Genomic DNA, 16,124 nt, shown 5'->3' with positions numbered 1-16,124 from the left:
TTTTTTTTTTAGAGATTTATTTATTTATTTATATATACAAGAACCAGGGTACAGGCCAGATGCACAGGAGGGTGAGAGGATTCACCAGAGACAGAGCGGGGAACAGAACAGGAAGACTGATGAAATACACTGCTGAGGGGAGCAGCGGCCCCAACAGGAGAGGGCTGTTGTACCATGTGGGACCCTCGCAGGCCGGCTGGGATCGAACTGGCACTGCAGAGGCTGCGGACAGCTTCACAGCGCTGTGCTTAACTGCCTGCACCACCAGGGGAGGCCCTGTATATGTTTTAGATATATAGGTTCACACCTCTACAAATGTGTGTTTTCACACCACCCCCACTGTGAAAACACCCAAAATCCTCTACCATAGTCCAGAGAACCTTCTCCCTGCATTGTTCTCAACCCCTTTTCTCCCCTTCTGATAGCCTCAGTCTAATGTCAGATTTCAAGGGTTTGTTTGGTCTGTTCCTTTGCTTTGTGTTATTTTTATTTTTTATTTCATTTCACATATTAATGAAATATTTGGTATTTGTCTTTCTCCTTCTGATTTATTTTATGTAGCACAATCTCCAATTCTGTCCATCTTATCATATGGCATGATTTTATCCTTTTTATGGCTGACTAGTATTCCCCTTATTTTTATGCACCATATCTTTTTTATCCAATCATCTGTTGTTGGGTACTTAGGTGTTTCCATAACTTGGTTATTTTCAATACTGCTCCAGTAAACATATGAGTATATATGTTCCTTTGAATTAGTGTTTTTATATTGTTCATTTAAATACCTTAGAGAGGGATTGCTAGATAATAAGGTACATTTATTTTGATTGTTTTGAGAAACCTCTGTACTCTTTCCTATAAAGGTTTGACTAGTCTGCATTCCCACCAGCAGTATATGAGGGTCTCCTTTTTTCTTCACACTTTTGCCCACACTTCTTGGGGTTTTTTTTTCTTTTAAAGATTTATCCACTTATGCATACAAGAGCTGGGGTACAGGCCAGAGATGGGGTGGGTGAGAGGATTCACGAGAGACAGTGGAGAACAGAACAGGCAGACTGACGGATGTACACTGCTGAGGGGAGCAGTGGGTGAGTCAGGAGAGGTCTGCCGCACCATGTGGGTTGCTCCCTGGCCGGCCAGGGATCGAACTCATGCTGCAGAGGCGGCAGATTGCTTTATAGTGTGGTGCTTAACCCCTTGTGCCACCAGGGAGGCCCTGCCCACACTTTCTTTGGTGTTTTTGATATGGGCCTTTCTCACAGGTGTCAGATGGAATCTCATTATTTTGATTTACATTTCCCTGATGATAAGCGAGGATGAACTTTTTTTTCATGTGCCTGTTGGAATCTATGTGTTCTTTGGAGAAGTGTCTGTTTAGTTTTTCTGCCTGTTTTTTCATTGGATTATTTGTTTTCTTTTTTGGGTTGCATGAGTCCTTTATAGCTTTTGGATATCAGCCCCTATGTCATTTAACAATGTCTTATAGATTTCCTTGTACAGGTCTTTGACTACCTTTATTAAGTTTATTGCTAGGTATTTAATTCTTTTTGGGGCAATTGTAACATTGCATATGATATAACAATATAAAATGTCAAGTGTAATGTATATTATAATGAAGAAGGAACTTATCTCACATATGAAGGTCATACTTGACAAACCCACAGCTAACATCACGTTCAGTGGTGGAAAACTAAAAGTTTTTTCTCTAAGATCAGTTACAAGACAAAGATGGCAACTCTTACCACTACTATTAAACATAGTTTTAGAAGTCCTAACTAGAGCAATTATATATTCTAAATATTTTTATTGAGGGTTTTTATCATAAGTGGATCTTAGAGCTTGTCAATATCTTTTCCTGCATCTGTTGATATGATCATATGATTTTTATCTTTCCTTATGTAGTGAATTTTATTATTTGATTTGGATTATTTGAGCCATGCCTGCATTCATGGAATAAATCCCACTTGGTGTGTGACTGATTCTTTTAATGTATTGTTGAATTTGATTTGCTAAGGTTTTGTTGAGAATTTTTGCATCTATGTTCATTAGGGATATTGGTCTATAGTCTTATTTTTGGTGATTTCTTTGTATACTTTTGGTATCAGAGTAGTGATGGTCCTAGAGAATGTGTATTTGGAAACGTTCCATCTTTAGTATTTTGAAGGAATTGGAGGATAGGTTTTAATTTATCTTTGATGGCTTAGAGGAACTCACTTGGTCATCTGGCCCTGGGCTTTTGTTTTTAGAAAGACTTTTGATTATTGTTTCCATTTCCTTGCTTGTAGTTGTCCTTCTTCCTGTTCCTTCTGGGAGGTTGTATGATTTTAAGAATCGATCTGTTTCTTCTATTTCTTACCAGGAAGATGTTCATAGTAGTCTTTTATGAGCCTATGTATTTCAGTGATATGTGTTCTGACTTTTCTTTTGTTTCTGATTCTATTTGTTAGATTTGTTAGAGTTTCTTCCCTCTGTTTTTTTTTTTTTTATGATCCTAGAGGTTTTGTCTTTTTTATTTATGTTTTCATCAAAGAAGTTTTTGGCCATTGATCATTTGAGCTGTTTTTCAGATTTCTATTCACTCATTTTATGTATAATTTTTATTATTTTCTTCTTTCTCCTGGATTTTGGTTTCATTTATTCTTCTTTTTAGAGATTCTTTTTTTAAAAAAGATTTATTTATTTATGCATACAAGAACTGGGGTATGGGCCAGAGGTGGTGGGTGAGAGGATTCACCAGAGACAGAGTGGGGAACAGAACAGGCAGATTGACAGAAATACTGCTGAGGTGAGCAGTGGGCAAGTCAGCGGAGGTCTGCTGCGCCATATGGGTATCTCCCTGGCTGGGGATTGAACTCGTGCTACAGTGGCTGCGGATTGCTTCATAGGTTGCGTGTTAACAACCCCTTGCGCCATGAGGGAGGCCCCTTAGAGTTTCTTAAGGTGTAAAGTTAAATTGTTTATTTGTAATCTCTTATTTCTTGATATGAGCCTGTAGTGCTATAAAGTTCTCTATTGGTATTGTTTTTGGGCATTCCATAGGTTTTATTTTTTTTTAATTTTTAATTTATTTATTTTTAATTAATTAATTTATTTATACAAGCACTGGGTACAGTCAGAAGCGCAGGAGGGTGAGAGAATTCACCAGACACAGAGCGGGGAACAGAACAGGCAGACTGACGAAATACACTGCTGAGGGGAGCAGCGGGCACGGCAGGAGAGGTCTGTTGCGCCATGTGGGACCCTTGCTGACGGCCGGGGATCGAACTGGCGCTGCAGAGGCTGTGGGCAGCTTCACAGACCAGCGCTCAACCGCTGCGCCACCAGGGGAGGCCCTCCGTAGGTTTTAATATTGATAGTGTGCACCTTCCTTTTCATTTGTCTCCAAATGAATTTGTCTCCATTTGTCTCTTCTTTGATTTCCTCATTAATCCTTGGTAGTCATTCACTAACATCTTTTTCAGTCTCCACATATTTGAGATTGCCACTTTCTTTTTTATGGTTGATTTCTGCTTGGAGTCCCTTGTGATCAGAAATGTTACTTGATATGACTGCAATCTTCTTGAATTTTTGACACTTTTTTATGGTGACCTAGTATGCAGTCTACCCTCAAGAATATTCCACGTGCTCTTGAGAACAATGTGTACTCACCTTTTTTGGGTATAGTGCGATTAAGCCCATGTGGTCTAATTTCTCATTTTAGGTTGTGGTTTCGTTTTCTGTCTTGTTCATCTATCCATTGATGTAAGAGGGATGTTATGTCTCTGCTCGTACCTGTTTTTAGGCTTATTCATAGTTGATGTACATGTTTTGGTGCTCCTCCTTGTTGGTAGTGATGAATGTTATATTTTCCTGATGTATTGATCCCTTGATTGTTAGTTGATGTCCATCTCTGTCTCTTACTATTTTTAGCTGGAAGTCTATTTTATCTGACATAAATATGGCCTGCCTTGCCTTTTTTTAGGTACCATTTGTGTGTAAGGTTGTTTTCCAACCTTTTAATTTGAGCCTATAGTTTTCTTTGCAAATAAGATGGGTCTTCTGGCAACAGCAGAAAATTTTGGTTTCTAGCCAACCTTTTCCTTTTGATTAGTGAGTTCAGGCTATTGACATCTAGGGGATTTTGTTTTATAATAAATATTGAATTTATTGCCATATTGCTATTTATTTTCTGAGTGTTTTTGTATTTTGTCTCTGTTCTTTCATTCTTATCTTATTCTCTTATATTTTGAAAGCTACCTTAGTATAGTGTTTGGGTTCTGTTTTTTTCTTTTTCTTTGTTTCTTTTAGGCATTTTTGTTTTGCATTAACCATGTGATGTATATACCATGTTCTATACTTACACCCTATCTTAAATTGAAAGCAAGTTAATTTTGATCATCTTATACCAGGATCTGCTTTTACTCTTCTCCTCCCATATCACCATGTGATGTATATACCATGTTCTATACTTACACCCTATCTTAAATTGAAAGCAAGTTAATTTTGATCATCTTATACCAGGATCTGCTTTTACTCTTCTCCTCCCATATTGTCTGGTTTTGGAGTTTTGTTCCTTTTAAGTGATTTTTTTTTCATTGTATAGAAGTCCTTATATCTCTTGCAAGGCCATTCAGAGGAGATGAATTCCTTCAATTGTTGTTTGTCTACTGTAGAGTTCTTTATCACTCCTTCAATTCTGAGTGTTAGCTAGTTGGGTAGAAGATTCTTGGTTGATGATTTTTTCCTCTGTTTTATTGAAAATGTCAAGCCATTCCCTTTTGTACTATAAGGGTTCTACGGGGAAATCTGGCAGCAGTCATACAGGGTTTCCCTTGTATGTCATGCTTTGCTTTCCTGCTGCTGCTTTAAAGGACCCTCTAGCTTTAATTTTTGCCGTTTTAATTGTAATGTGTCTTGGTGTGCATCTATTTTGGTTTATTTTGTAATTCTTTGAGCTTTCTGGATCTGAGTGTATGTTTCCCTCCCCAGTTTGGTGACGTTCTCAGCTATTATTTTTTCAAATAGGATTATTCCCCTTTCTCTCCTCCTCTTCTGGAACCCCTATGATGGGAATGTTGTTTCTTTTGATGGTGTCCGGTAGGTCAGTTATATTGTCTTCATTTTCATAAATCTTTTCTCTTTTTTGCTGTCCTTTTGGGATGATTTCCATTACCTTATCTTCCACCATGTTGATTCATTTCATTGAGTCTGCTGGTGAGCCCCTGTCTTATATTTTAAATTGCAACTATTAATTCTATTTCCATGATTTTGGTTTGGAGCTTTTCATATTTTCTCTGTCCTTGTTGTATTTCTCATTTTGTTCATTGTTCTTTTAATTTTACTTAAGCATCATTAATCATCTTAGGCATCATTAGATAGTTGCTCTGATATCTTCCTCTGGTTTGGTTTGGTTTGGTTAATTCTGTTGCATTTGGATTTCCCCAGGGTTCTGTCTTGATTGTGGTTAATTCCTCTTTCTCTGCCTCCTTCTGTTTGAGACTCTGTGATTATATATATGGATTAAGCTAGATTGCATTGCTTCCTGTTCTTTCTGTGACAATCTTGCGTCAAAATGCATTTTTCAGGGTACTGGCCTAGGATGTTGGTGTTGGATGTGGTTCTCTCTGTTGCATTAGTTGAAACTTTACTACTAATCAGGATGGTGGAGAACCACTCCCCAAGAATAAAGTCTGAAGGTAAAGGGCTAGGTATGAAGGTAGGAGAGGAAGTTGCTACAATATATTCCTTGGTGCCACAGCTGCTGGAGCAAAGAAAGTGATCTTCAGTCACCACCTGGTCGAGGTGGATCACTCATGGTGTTCTCCCAGTATCCCCAAACTGCAATTAATCCTTCAGCTGCATCCTAGATCTGATAATAGCAGGTTTTGCTGATAGTACCTTTTCCTTGAAACTCTGGAATGGATAGAGAGGCCAGGCATCCGTGGGCTTGGGCCACAGTCAGTTTCTATGATAAATAGATTGCATACTAATTACACTGTAATGACTGACAAGATCAGATGGGGTAGGGAATGGTACGTTGGACCATTAGTGTAGCCAGCAGGAACTCCAGGTGCTATCAACTTAATACCTACCCAGCAATCCATGAACACTCTGGGAAGCATGGGCTCTTCATGCAGTAGTATGCAGGGAGCCAGTGGAACCCCACAAGTCCACATGGGGTAGGGTGAGTGCCTCTCAGTACTGCCAAGTTAGACACTAGCAGTTCCTATGTGTCACTGTTTCTTGTGCAGGTGATGCTGTAGTGAGCTGGTAGCACCTGGAGTCTATGTGGGGGAAGGGCAGTTGCCTTTTGAGATGCCCAGATAGCTGCCAGCAGCCCCACATATGTCAGATCTACCCAGCCCAGAAGACAGTTTTTCTTAATGTAGGCAGAGCTTTCTGGGTTGTAGTGGACTAGGAGCCAGGGAAGAAAGGCAGGTTTGTAGCTGATAGAGGTTGAGGCTTGATGGACTGGGAACAAACTTCCCTGCTTCCCCTAGGGATGGGATAGCTTTAGCCCTCCATGTCAGGCACTGAAAATTCACAGGGATTCAAAATCTAACCATTGTCTCTAACTTGAGGAAGATGTGATGTGGTTCTCCCACTTCTTTGTAAAAATTCGAGAGATTTGTGTGCCCCAAATCTGAATATTCCTTTGCCTGTTTCTAATTCAACATGGGTAGCAGTGATGTACTCTACCACTCCTTTGTTTGTGGCCCCTTCTCTCCAGACTTTTCCAATACCATAGGCTTCATGGCTACCTGTGTTAATGCAAGTGAAATGGTAATCAGGCACCCTCTGCTGATACAAGATGTATGAGATATAAAACTATTTTCTGGATGTACTTAGGGAGAAATGGCTTACTCTGCCATGTTTTCTGGGATTGTCTCCAGAATGTCTTCTTATAACTGAAAAGTTTGGTCTACTGCTCCTCATTTTCTCCACTCCCCAGTTCCTGACAACTGCTATTTTGTTCTCTGTTGCTATGAACCTGCACCAAAGAAAAACTCTACCATATATATTCTTCTAGCACCATGATCATTGTGTGGTTGCCATCCAGATGTTGCCAGGTATGGACACTTGACCATGCAGGTAGTGCTGGTGGAAGGATTGCAGCTAGAGCTGGAGCAACTGCAGTTGCCTGAAATGCCCATGGAGATGCATTACCACATCCACCATGGAAAAGTTCTAGCACACAAGAAAAAGCAGAGCCCCAAAGAATCTAAGGACTCTGTCAGCCTGAGCCTTAAAGATATTGTTGGATACACTGAGACACTGTATGAAAGCAGCAATATTTTCACTGCTGTCGACTTGATCCCTGAGAGAACCCCTAAGGGGGCTCAGCACACCCTGCACCACCATCCTTGACTGGCTCCCAGAACCCAGGCCTCCAGGATCCTCTGTGCCACCAAAAGGGGGTCCTGGTATGGGTGTGGCCTGCTGCTGTGGGGCAGTGGTTGGGATAACCTTGGTGGAGGGTGGAGGGACCGTCTGTATTGCTGCAAGAAAGTTAGTCATACCCTGGAGAAAGGCGGGGACACCAGGCATCACCATGGTGATGGGCAAAGTAATGCCAGGCCCTCCAACCCCTGGCTTTACAGGCCCAGCAGGTTCCCCAGGAGCTGAGAGAATCAGTGCCAGAGGGTTGAGGGAGTGGAGTTGGGGCAGGCCCTCAGGGAAAGGACCCCTGTGGTAGCTGTGTTGGTGGTGCCTGCAATGGCTAAAGCGGTGGCAAAAACTGGAGGTGGACCCATTCCTGGGGTCTTCTGAGTCCAAGGATAGGTGGCATACAACCACACACCACTGGGACCACAGAGGCATTGTACCCAGCCTGATGCCCTGTGGAATTCCCATCCCCCAGGATGGGAAGGCTGAGCCTTTGGAAGGTGGGCCAGGTAATCATTACCCACATTGGAACTGTCAGGAAACCTGGCAACTGGTGTCCTGTGCCCAGAGAGGCAACAGCTGCCACTATGGCCTGATGAGTGATCTGGTGGGTGACAGTGTGCATGAACTTGAAGCAGAGAGGGCAATTGGATGAAGGTGGAGCCTTGGAAGTACATGTGTGTCATGATCATGGGTTCCATGCTCTCATAGGAAATCTGGATAACCCTTAGTTTGCTGGCAGTTTGGGGAGTGGAGGTGGCCCTGAGAGAAGTTACCTCAGTTGAGAATTTGACAGTGATAGAAGAGGGAGCCAGGGAGAGACCTGGTGAGGACCAGGGGAGGAGCCTCCACTTTGGGATTTGGGAGGGGAGATTGATTCGCACTCCTCATCATGGTCCAGTTGATGTGCTATTTGCTGGAGCACCGTGGGGGTGGTGTGGTGAGACATGGGCAGGACTACATGCAGGTGTCCTGGGGTGCATAGGCCAGATTACTGTGCAGGTCAGGTAGCACCACAGTTGTGTTACCCAGCAGCACCAGGCTCTCCCCTACCAAGTCGAACAAATGCTCATCCTCTTCGTGCCTCCTCAGTTGTTGTGGTCTTGTGGCTTCGGTGCTCAGAACCTCACAGTAGTGGTGTAGGAAGGGGCTGGAGGTGGCTTTCAAGCCATTAAAGCTCCTGGAACATCTCCATATATTTGGGTGTGTTTGTCTCTGGGGCAGATGTCGTGCTCTGGGGCTGGACTAGAAGGGGTGAACTCTGGGTTCTGAGGTGGGGTGCTACTCCACTTCTGCCTCTGGCAGCTCCCAAGGAGGCACTTACCTTCAACTGGTTCTGATGTATTAGAGCTCAAGGCTACTGGCTTTAGGGTTATGGTTGATGTCTGTGGGGGCTACTGTGCTGTGCTTGGGCCCCACTGTAGGGGCAGGAACAGGGCACTGAGCAGGTTTTCTGATCCAGCAGACCAGGTAAAGGAGGAGTCCTGGAGCCCTCAGTGGCTTTTTCAGGTCTTTTATTTAGATTTACCAGGCATATGGCAGGCAAGGGTGCTGGGTGGCTGGGAGGCTGGCAGTCCTCCCAGCCCCCAGCAAATCCTCACTCTCTCTGGGCTCTCTGGCATTCTCTCTGCTTCTCTTCTCTCGGCTTCCGTTCGTTCTTGGCTTCTGCTGGTGTCCCCGTGACGCCGCCCTTAAAAGCCCAGTCTCTCAGCCCAGGTGTACCCACTTCAGGTGCCCACCATCAGGCATGCATTCAGGACCACAGGGTTCCCTCATCTATCCTAATGGCAGGAGGGCAGAAAAGCCTGATACCTTTTACCTTACCCTACACCCCCTTAACACTCTATCCTGATAGTAAGATCTGTGTATCCCTAATCATGTACTGACTCACCACCAGCCACTCAGGGTTCATTCTGAATCTGTTCCATGTTGATGTGAACATCCACACTACAACTTTTGCTGGGAAGGTTAAAGGTTCTAACCATGACACAGCTGTTGGCATTTTGGCATGAACATATGTCCCAGGTCCCAAGTACCAGACGGGAGTCCCCCATCATGAATGGCTGGGGGATATTCTAATCTAGAAGATGTCCCAGAAGGAGAAGACCGATCCACTAGGAAGTTGACCTTTCCACCAACACTGTATTCCTAGAACTTCTTAACATCCTGTAAAACTTATCCTTGGTAAATGAGCTATTGTTTCTCAGGGTGGGGTGCCGACAGAGGAAGCAGTGTGCTCCTTAAACTCTTTAAAGTCTATCTAGATACTGACTGTAAAGGCCTGGAAATCCAGGGTCTTCATCAGCACTGCCATGCTGCCAGGCTCCATCATGGCACTGTCACTATCATTAGTCCACAGCTGAAAGCTCTCATCACTTTGTCTTCCCCAACCTGCCATCATGGCCACTTTTATTTGCCTATATATGTGGGGATCGCAAGGTGGTACTTCCTGCTCCTCCCAGGTTCTCAGGACTTAGTTCTGTGAGGCATGACGCCACAAAATAGGAAATCTGGGGTCACAAATAGTGAGTTGTTGGGGGCAAGACAGGACAGTCAGCCCATATGGGAGGAAGCAGAGCTTCCAAAACAGCTGCTGCTGCTTCTACCACCCACCAAGGGCCTTATTACTTCACCTGCCAGCCCTTTGTGGTTTTGATTTTCATTCCTTGATGATTAGTATTATTTAGCATTTTTTTTTTATAGCTCTTGGTCATCTATATTCAGATAATCTACCCATTTAAAGAAACAGATGGAATTTTTTTGCTATTGAGTTGTGTATATATATTTTTATGTTTTGTTTATTAACTCCTTATAAGACACAGTTCGTACATATTTTCTCCCATTCAGGAGGTTGCTTTGGATGAATCTTGAAATGTTGACTTTAAGCTGATGATGTTCAAGTGTGCATAATTTACCTGATTTCTGTCCTTGAGTGCTTTAGATCTCATATTTGAGCCCACGCAGTTTATCCATTATATTCCAAGACTCTGCATATTCCTTTATCTCCACTTTCTACCTCTCATATCTAGGTTCTAATTAAGGCATTCACTTGTACACAGTGTTTAAAGTTTTCCTCCCAGGAAAGTTGTCAAGGTAGAGTTTTAAAATGTGTTCTCAAATGGTTTTGTCTTTTTCTCTTTAAGGAGGAGGTCCTTATCTTTGAATTTCAATGGATCTTTGTAAAGGCAGGAATGGACACAGTGCAGGTTCTCTGATCCCATGCAGACCGGGTAAAGGAGGAGTCAGAGTCCTTAGTGGGTTTTTGCAGGTCTTTTATTGGGGTTCACCAGGCATATGGCAGGCAGGGGTGCTGGGGGGCTGGGAGGCTGGGAGTCCTCCCAGCCCCCAGCAAATCCTCACTCTATCTGGGCTCTCTGGCGTTCTCTGCTTCTGCTTCTTTGCTTCTCTTTGGCTTCTTTCTCAGCTTCTGCTGGCGTCCTGGTGACGCCGCCCTTAAAAGCACAGTCTTAGCTCAGCTAAATCCCATCTGCCTATGCCCACACCCTATTCCAGGTGCCCGCCACCAGGCATGCATTCAGGACAAGGATCCATCATCTATCCTGATGGCGGGAGGGCAGAAAAGCCTGATACCTTTTACCTTACCCTACAGTCCACCCCCTCAGGGTTTTCTGCCATATAATCTACATATATACAATTTAGCAAACAAACAATGCAGCCATGGCCCACAAAAGCACATCACAATATAACAAAATACAACAGAACACAAATAAGTCCAGGCAGGGCCCCAACCTAGTGCAAAAGACAATTATTGGTACCAGCAGATGAGCCACCAAATCTGCTGCCGAAGGCACTGCTCATGCGAGGGAGGGGAACTATTCACCGCATCTACTGTAACACACCAGGAGCCGTCAGGCTTCCTGGCCTTCTCTGGCTGTAGTCTCGGCTACAAGCCACACACCGCATCCACTCCCAGGATGCACTAGCTTTGGGATTGGCGATTCTATTCTGTTGGGGGTAATCACCAACCCTCAGGGTTTCTGTCTGCAGTCGCTCCAACACTCGGCCTTCATAGCCACCAATGCGACTTGCAGACCCCTGCACTCAGGCCAACCCACTGCACAAGCACATGGGTCGGGGATCCAAACTTCTACATTCAGCTTGGGCTCCACCCCAAGCCACGTTCCCCACCCGTCCCCCAAGGACGGGTTCCTCAGCTCCTCACCCTCACTCAGGAACGAGCAGGGCATCACCCACAGGTGATTTTACGAGACTCACAGGTCTTCAGCATGCTCAGGCTGCTTAACAGCCACTCAGGGCTTCTCAACTTAGCATCAGCACGAGCTTTTGCCTTCTCAGTTGGCTTTTCTCCTCCACCTGGCTGCTGGGCATGCACAGGCTGCTTTTGGCCATCAAGGCCCACTGGCCACCCCCAGATTCCCATCTCTTGGGGTTTACAAACAAAACTGTTCCACCCCCAGGGTCCCAAAACCTATCAACCTGCAAGGTCCTCCGCCTTCTGGCGGGATTGTCAGTCGAGTCCATCAGTCCATGTCCATTAGGCCAAGTTCGTTGGCCTCTCCCTGAATCAGCACTGGTGAGCTCTGAATCGTGGTCCTCTCTTTGCCGACGTTTCTGCTGCCTCAGGGGTCATTGGCTGGTCCTCACGGGCGTCTCCTCCTCCAGCTGAGGTCTCGTCCTGCAGCTCCCAGACGGTGTCCACTTTCTGTGCCGCCATGGCGCCTCTAGCGTCGTCACAGACAAACACTGTTACTCCTTAGTCCCTCCAGGTCTTCGGAGGGCTCCAGTACCCGTCTACATGGATCTTGCCGACTTACGCCAATTGTAAAGGCAGGAACGGACACAGTGCAGGTTCTCTGATCCCATGCAGACCGGGTAAAGGAGGAGTCAGAGTCCTTAGTGGGTTTTTGCAGGTCTTTTATTGGGATTTACCAGGCATATGGCAGGCAGGGGTACTGGGGGGCTGGGAGTCCTCCCAGCCCCCAGCAAATCCTCTATCTGGGCTCTCTGGCGTTCTCTGCTTCTGCTTCTTTGCTTCTCTTCGGCTTCTTTCTCAGCTTCTGCTGGCGTCCCGGTGACGCCGCCCTTAAAAGCAGTCTTAGCTCAGCTGAATCCCATCTGCCTATGCCCACACCCTATTCCAGGTGCCCACCACCAGGCATGCATTCAGGACAAGGATCCATCATCTATCCTGATGGCGGGAGGGCAGAAAAGCCTGATACCTTTTACCTTACCCTACAATCTTATTGGCTTTCTTCTAACTAGTTGAACATAGCAAAGTGGTTCTATGTAATTTCTGAGGTTAACTGAGAAAAGACCATGCAGCTTCCACATGCTTTCTTGGCATGTGTAGTCTGAGGAAGACTGGGTGTGGTGTCGGCTGCCTTCAGGCAACACCCTCGAGCGGCCACATGTAGGCGCTCCAGTGAGTAACCCAGCCTAGATCATACAGCCTCAGCTGTCAGTCATGTGGGTGAACCATCTTGTATGTTTCGCCCACTTGAACCTTTGGGTGATTGAAACCCCAGGTGACATGCAACTATAGCTGTATGCGTGATTCCACATGAGAGCTGCTTTGCCAAGCCTTTCCAAATTTCTTGACATACAAAATTGTAAGCAAAATTAAAAGATTGTTTTAACTTGCTAGATTTTACAGTATTTTGTTAATAGTACTAGTTACAAGGACACTTAGTAAACCCAGAAATAGTTTTAAGTAAGGGGTAACAATAAAATGTTCTTTCATTTTTTCTCTTTCCTGAGTACTGTACTTGTTCTGGAAGCAGGAGGACATAATAAACCCCAGTATCTGGGAGTCTTCCTTAAATCTATACTCTCTTATAATCCAAAACTGTCAGTAAGTTTTTTTGGTTCTCTCCTTAAAATACCTACCAATGATAACCACATCTAATTCCTTCTATCACCTGTCTCTGGTGCAAAACTAATTTTGGGCATTGGCTGTAGGTTTAGGTTCTACTCCTATTATTCTGTTTCCATTCTTGGGATTAAAATCCTGTAAGGGCCGGACTTGGACACGGTGCAGGTTTCCTGATCCCATGCAGACCGGGTAAAGGAAGAGTCAGAGTCCTCAATAGTTTTTTGCAGGTCTTTTATTGGGGTTCACCAGGCATATGGTAGGCAGGGGTGCTGGGGGGCTGGGAGGCTGGCAGGCCTTTCAGCCCCCAGCAAGTCTTCACTCTATCTGGGCTCTCTAGAGTTCGTTCTGCTGCTTCTCGGCTTTCGGCTTCGGCTTTGGCTTCTCCTGCTGCTACTGGTGCTGCTAGCGTCCCCCCGTGACGCCGCCCTTAAAAGCACAGTCTTAGCTCAGCTGAATCCCATCTACCTATGCCCACACCCTATTCCAGGTGCCCGCCATCAGGCATGCATTCAGGACAAGGATCCATCATCTATCCTGATGGCAGAAGGGCAGAAAAGCCTGACATTTTCTTTACCCTACAGTCCACACCCTCAGGGTTTTCTGCCATACAGTCTATACATATATATATACACACAATTTTCTAAGCAAACAAACAAAGCAGCCATGGCCCACAAAAGCAAATACATCGAATATAACAAAATACAATATAACAAAATACAACAGAACACAAATAAGTCCAGGCAGGGCCCCAACCTAGTGCAAAAGACAATTATTGGTACCAGCAGATGAGCCACCAAATCTGCTGCTGAAGGCACTGCTCACACGAGGGAGGGGAATCACTCACGGCATCTACTGTAACACACCAGGAGCCGTCAGGCTTCCTGGCCTTCTCTGGCTGTAGTCTCGGCTACAAGGCACACACAGCATCCACCCCCAGGATGCACTAGCTCTGGGATTGGCAATTTTATTCTGTTGGGGGTAATCGCCAACCCTCAGGGTTTCTGTCTGCAGTCGCTCCAACACTCGGCCTTCACAGCAATGCGACTCACAGACCCCTGCACTCAGGCCAACCCACTGCACAAGCACATGGGTTGGGGATCCAAACTCTGCATTCGGCTTGGGCTCCACCCCAAGCCACGTTCCCCACCCGTCCCCCAAGGACAGGTTCCTCAGCTCCTCACCCTCACTCAAGAATGAGCAGGGCATCACCCACAGGTGATTTTACGAGACTCACAGGTCTTCAGCATGCTCAGGCTGCTTAACAGCCACTCAGGGCTTCTCAACTTAGCATCAGTACCAGCTTTTGCTTTCTTAGTTGACTTTTCTCCTCCACCTGGCTGCTGGGCATAACAGGCTGCTTTTGGCCATCTAGGCCCACTGGCCACCCCCAGATTCTCAAAAAAAACATAACCTGCCAAGGTCCTCCGCCTTCTGGCGGGAATGCCAGTCCAAGTTTATCAGTCCATGTCCATTGGCCTCTCCCTGCGTCAGCAGCGGCTTGCTGCCTCAGGGGTCGTTGGCTGGTCCTTTCCGGTGTCTCCTCCATGCCAGGTCCCGTCCTGCAGCTCCTGGACAGTGTCTACCTTCTGTACCGCCATGGCGCCTCCAGTGTCGTCACAGGCAAGCAGTCTGTTCTCCTTAGTCCCTCCTGGTCTTCGGAGGGCTCCAATACCCGTCTACATGAATCCTGCTGACTACGCCAATTGTAAGGGCTGGACTTGGACACGGTGCAGGTTTCCTGATCCCATGCAGACCGGGTAAAGGAAGAGTCAGAGTCCTCAATAGTTTTTTGCAGGTCTTTTATTGGGGTTCACCAGGCATATGGTAGGCAGGGGTGCTGGGGGGCTGGGAGGCTGGCAGGCCTTTCAGCCCCCAGCAAGTCTTCACTCTATCTGGGCTCTCTAGAGTTCGTTCTGCTGCTTCTCGGCTTTCGGCTTCGGCTTCGGCTTCTCCTGCTGCTACTGGTGCTGCTAGCGTCCCCCCGTGACGCCGCCCTTAAAAGCACAGTCTTAGCTCAGCTGAATCCCATCTACCTATGTCCACACCCTATTCCAGGTGCCCGCCATCAGGCATGCATTCAGGACAAGGATCCATCATCTATCCTGATGGCGGAAGGGCAGAGAAGCCTGACATTTTCTTTACCCTACAAATCCCATGTAAAGTCTCTCCTTCATCAAGCAGTTAGAGTGAAGTTTTTAAAATGAAAAATTAGACCATGATCACTCCACTGGTCAAAATTCTTCAAAGGCTCCCTATCAAATCAGAATAAAATTCAGCCTCCTGAATAGCAGCAAAAACAAAAGTAGATAAATGGTTCTGTATTAACCTTAAATATTTTTCTGCATCAAAGACACAAAGAATGAAAGGCAGAGACTAATATAGGGGAAAGTACTTGTGCGTCACAGACTAATAAGAGGTTAAGGTATAAAAATATATAAATAAGTCCTTTAACTCAACAAAAGAAAACAGTCTGATGAACAAATGGACAAATAGGCAAAGATTGAATGAACATGTATGTAAAGAATGTAAAAATGACCAGATGCTCAGCATCACTAGTCATTACAGAAATGCAAATGAAATCACAATTAAATACTATCTCACACCCATTAGGATAGCTGCTATCATGAGAACAGAGAAAACAAGTGTTGGTGAGGATGTGGAGAAACTGGAGGCTTTGTGTATTGTTGGTCAGAATGTAAAAAGCTAGGGTTGCTATGGAAAAACAGTATGGTGGTTCATCAGAAAGTTAAAAATCAAATTGCTATATGATATAACAATCCCATTTCTGGGTATATGTCCATAGTAATTGAAAGTAGACTTGAAAGAGATATTTGCATACCCATGTCCATCACAGAAATATTCAATATAGCCAAGGTGGATGCAATCCAAATGTACATCAGCAGGT

At 45.1% G+C, this 16,124-nt stretch overlaps 1 pseudogene; it reads right to left on the bottom strand.

The window, feature by feature from the left end:
- Positions 1 to 9,208: 9,208 nt before the first annotated feature.
- On the bottom strand, positions 9,209 to 9,766 carry LOC119236861 (large proline-rich protein BAG6-like; annotated as a pseudogene).
- Positions 9,767 to 16,124: the final 6,358 nt, after the last annotated feature.

The sequence above is a fragment of the Talpa occidentalis genome, unplaced genomic scaffold (assembly GCF_014898055.3).
Source record: "Talpa occidentalis isolate TD23 unplaced genomic scaffold, MPIMG_talOcc4v2.1 talOcc4.9, whole genome shotgun sequence".
Lineage (NCBI taxonomy): Eukaryota > Metazoa > Chordata > Mammalia > Eulipotyphla > Talpidae > Talpa > Talpa occidentalis.
This window is presented reverse-complemented; position numbering and strand designations above follow the sequence as displayed.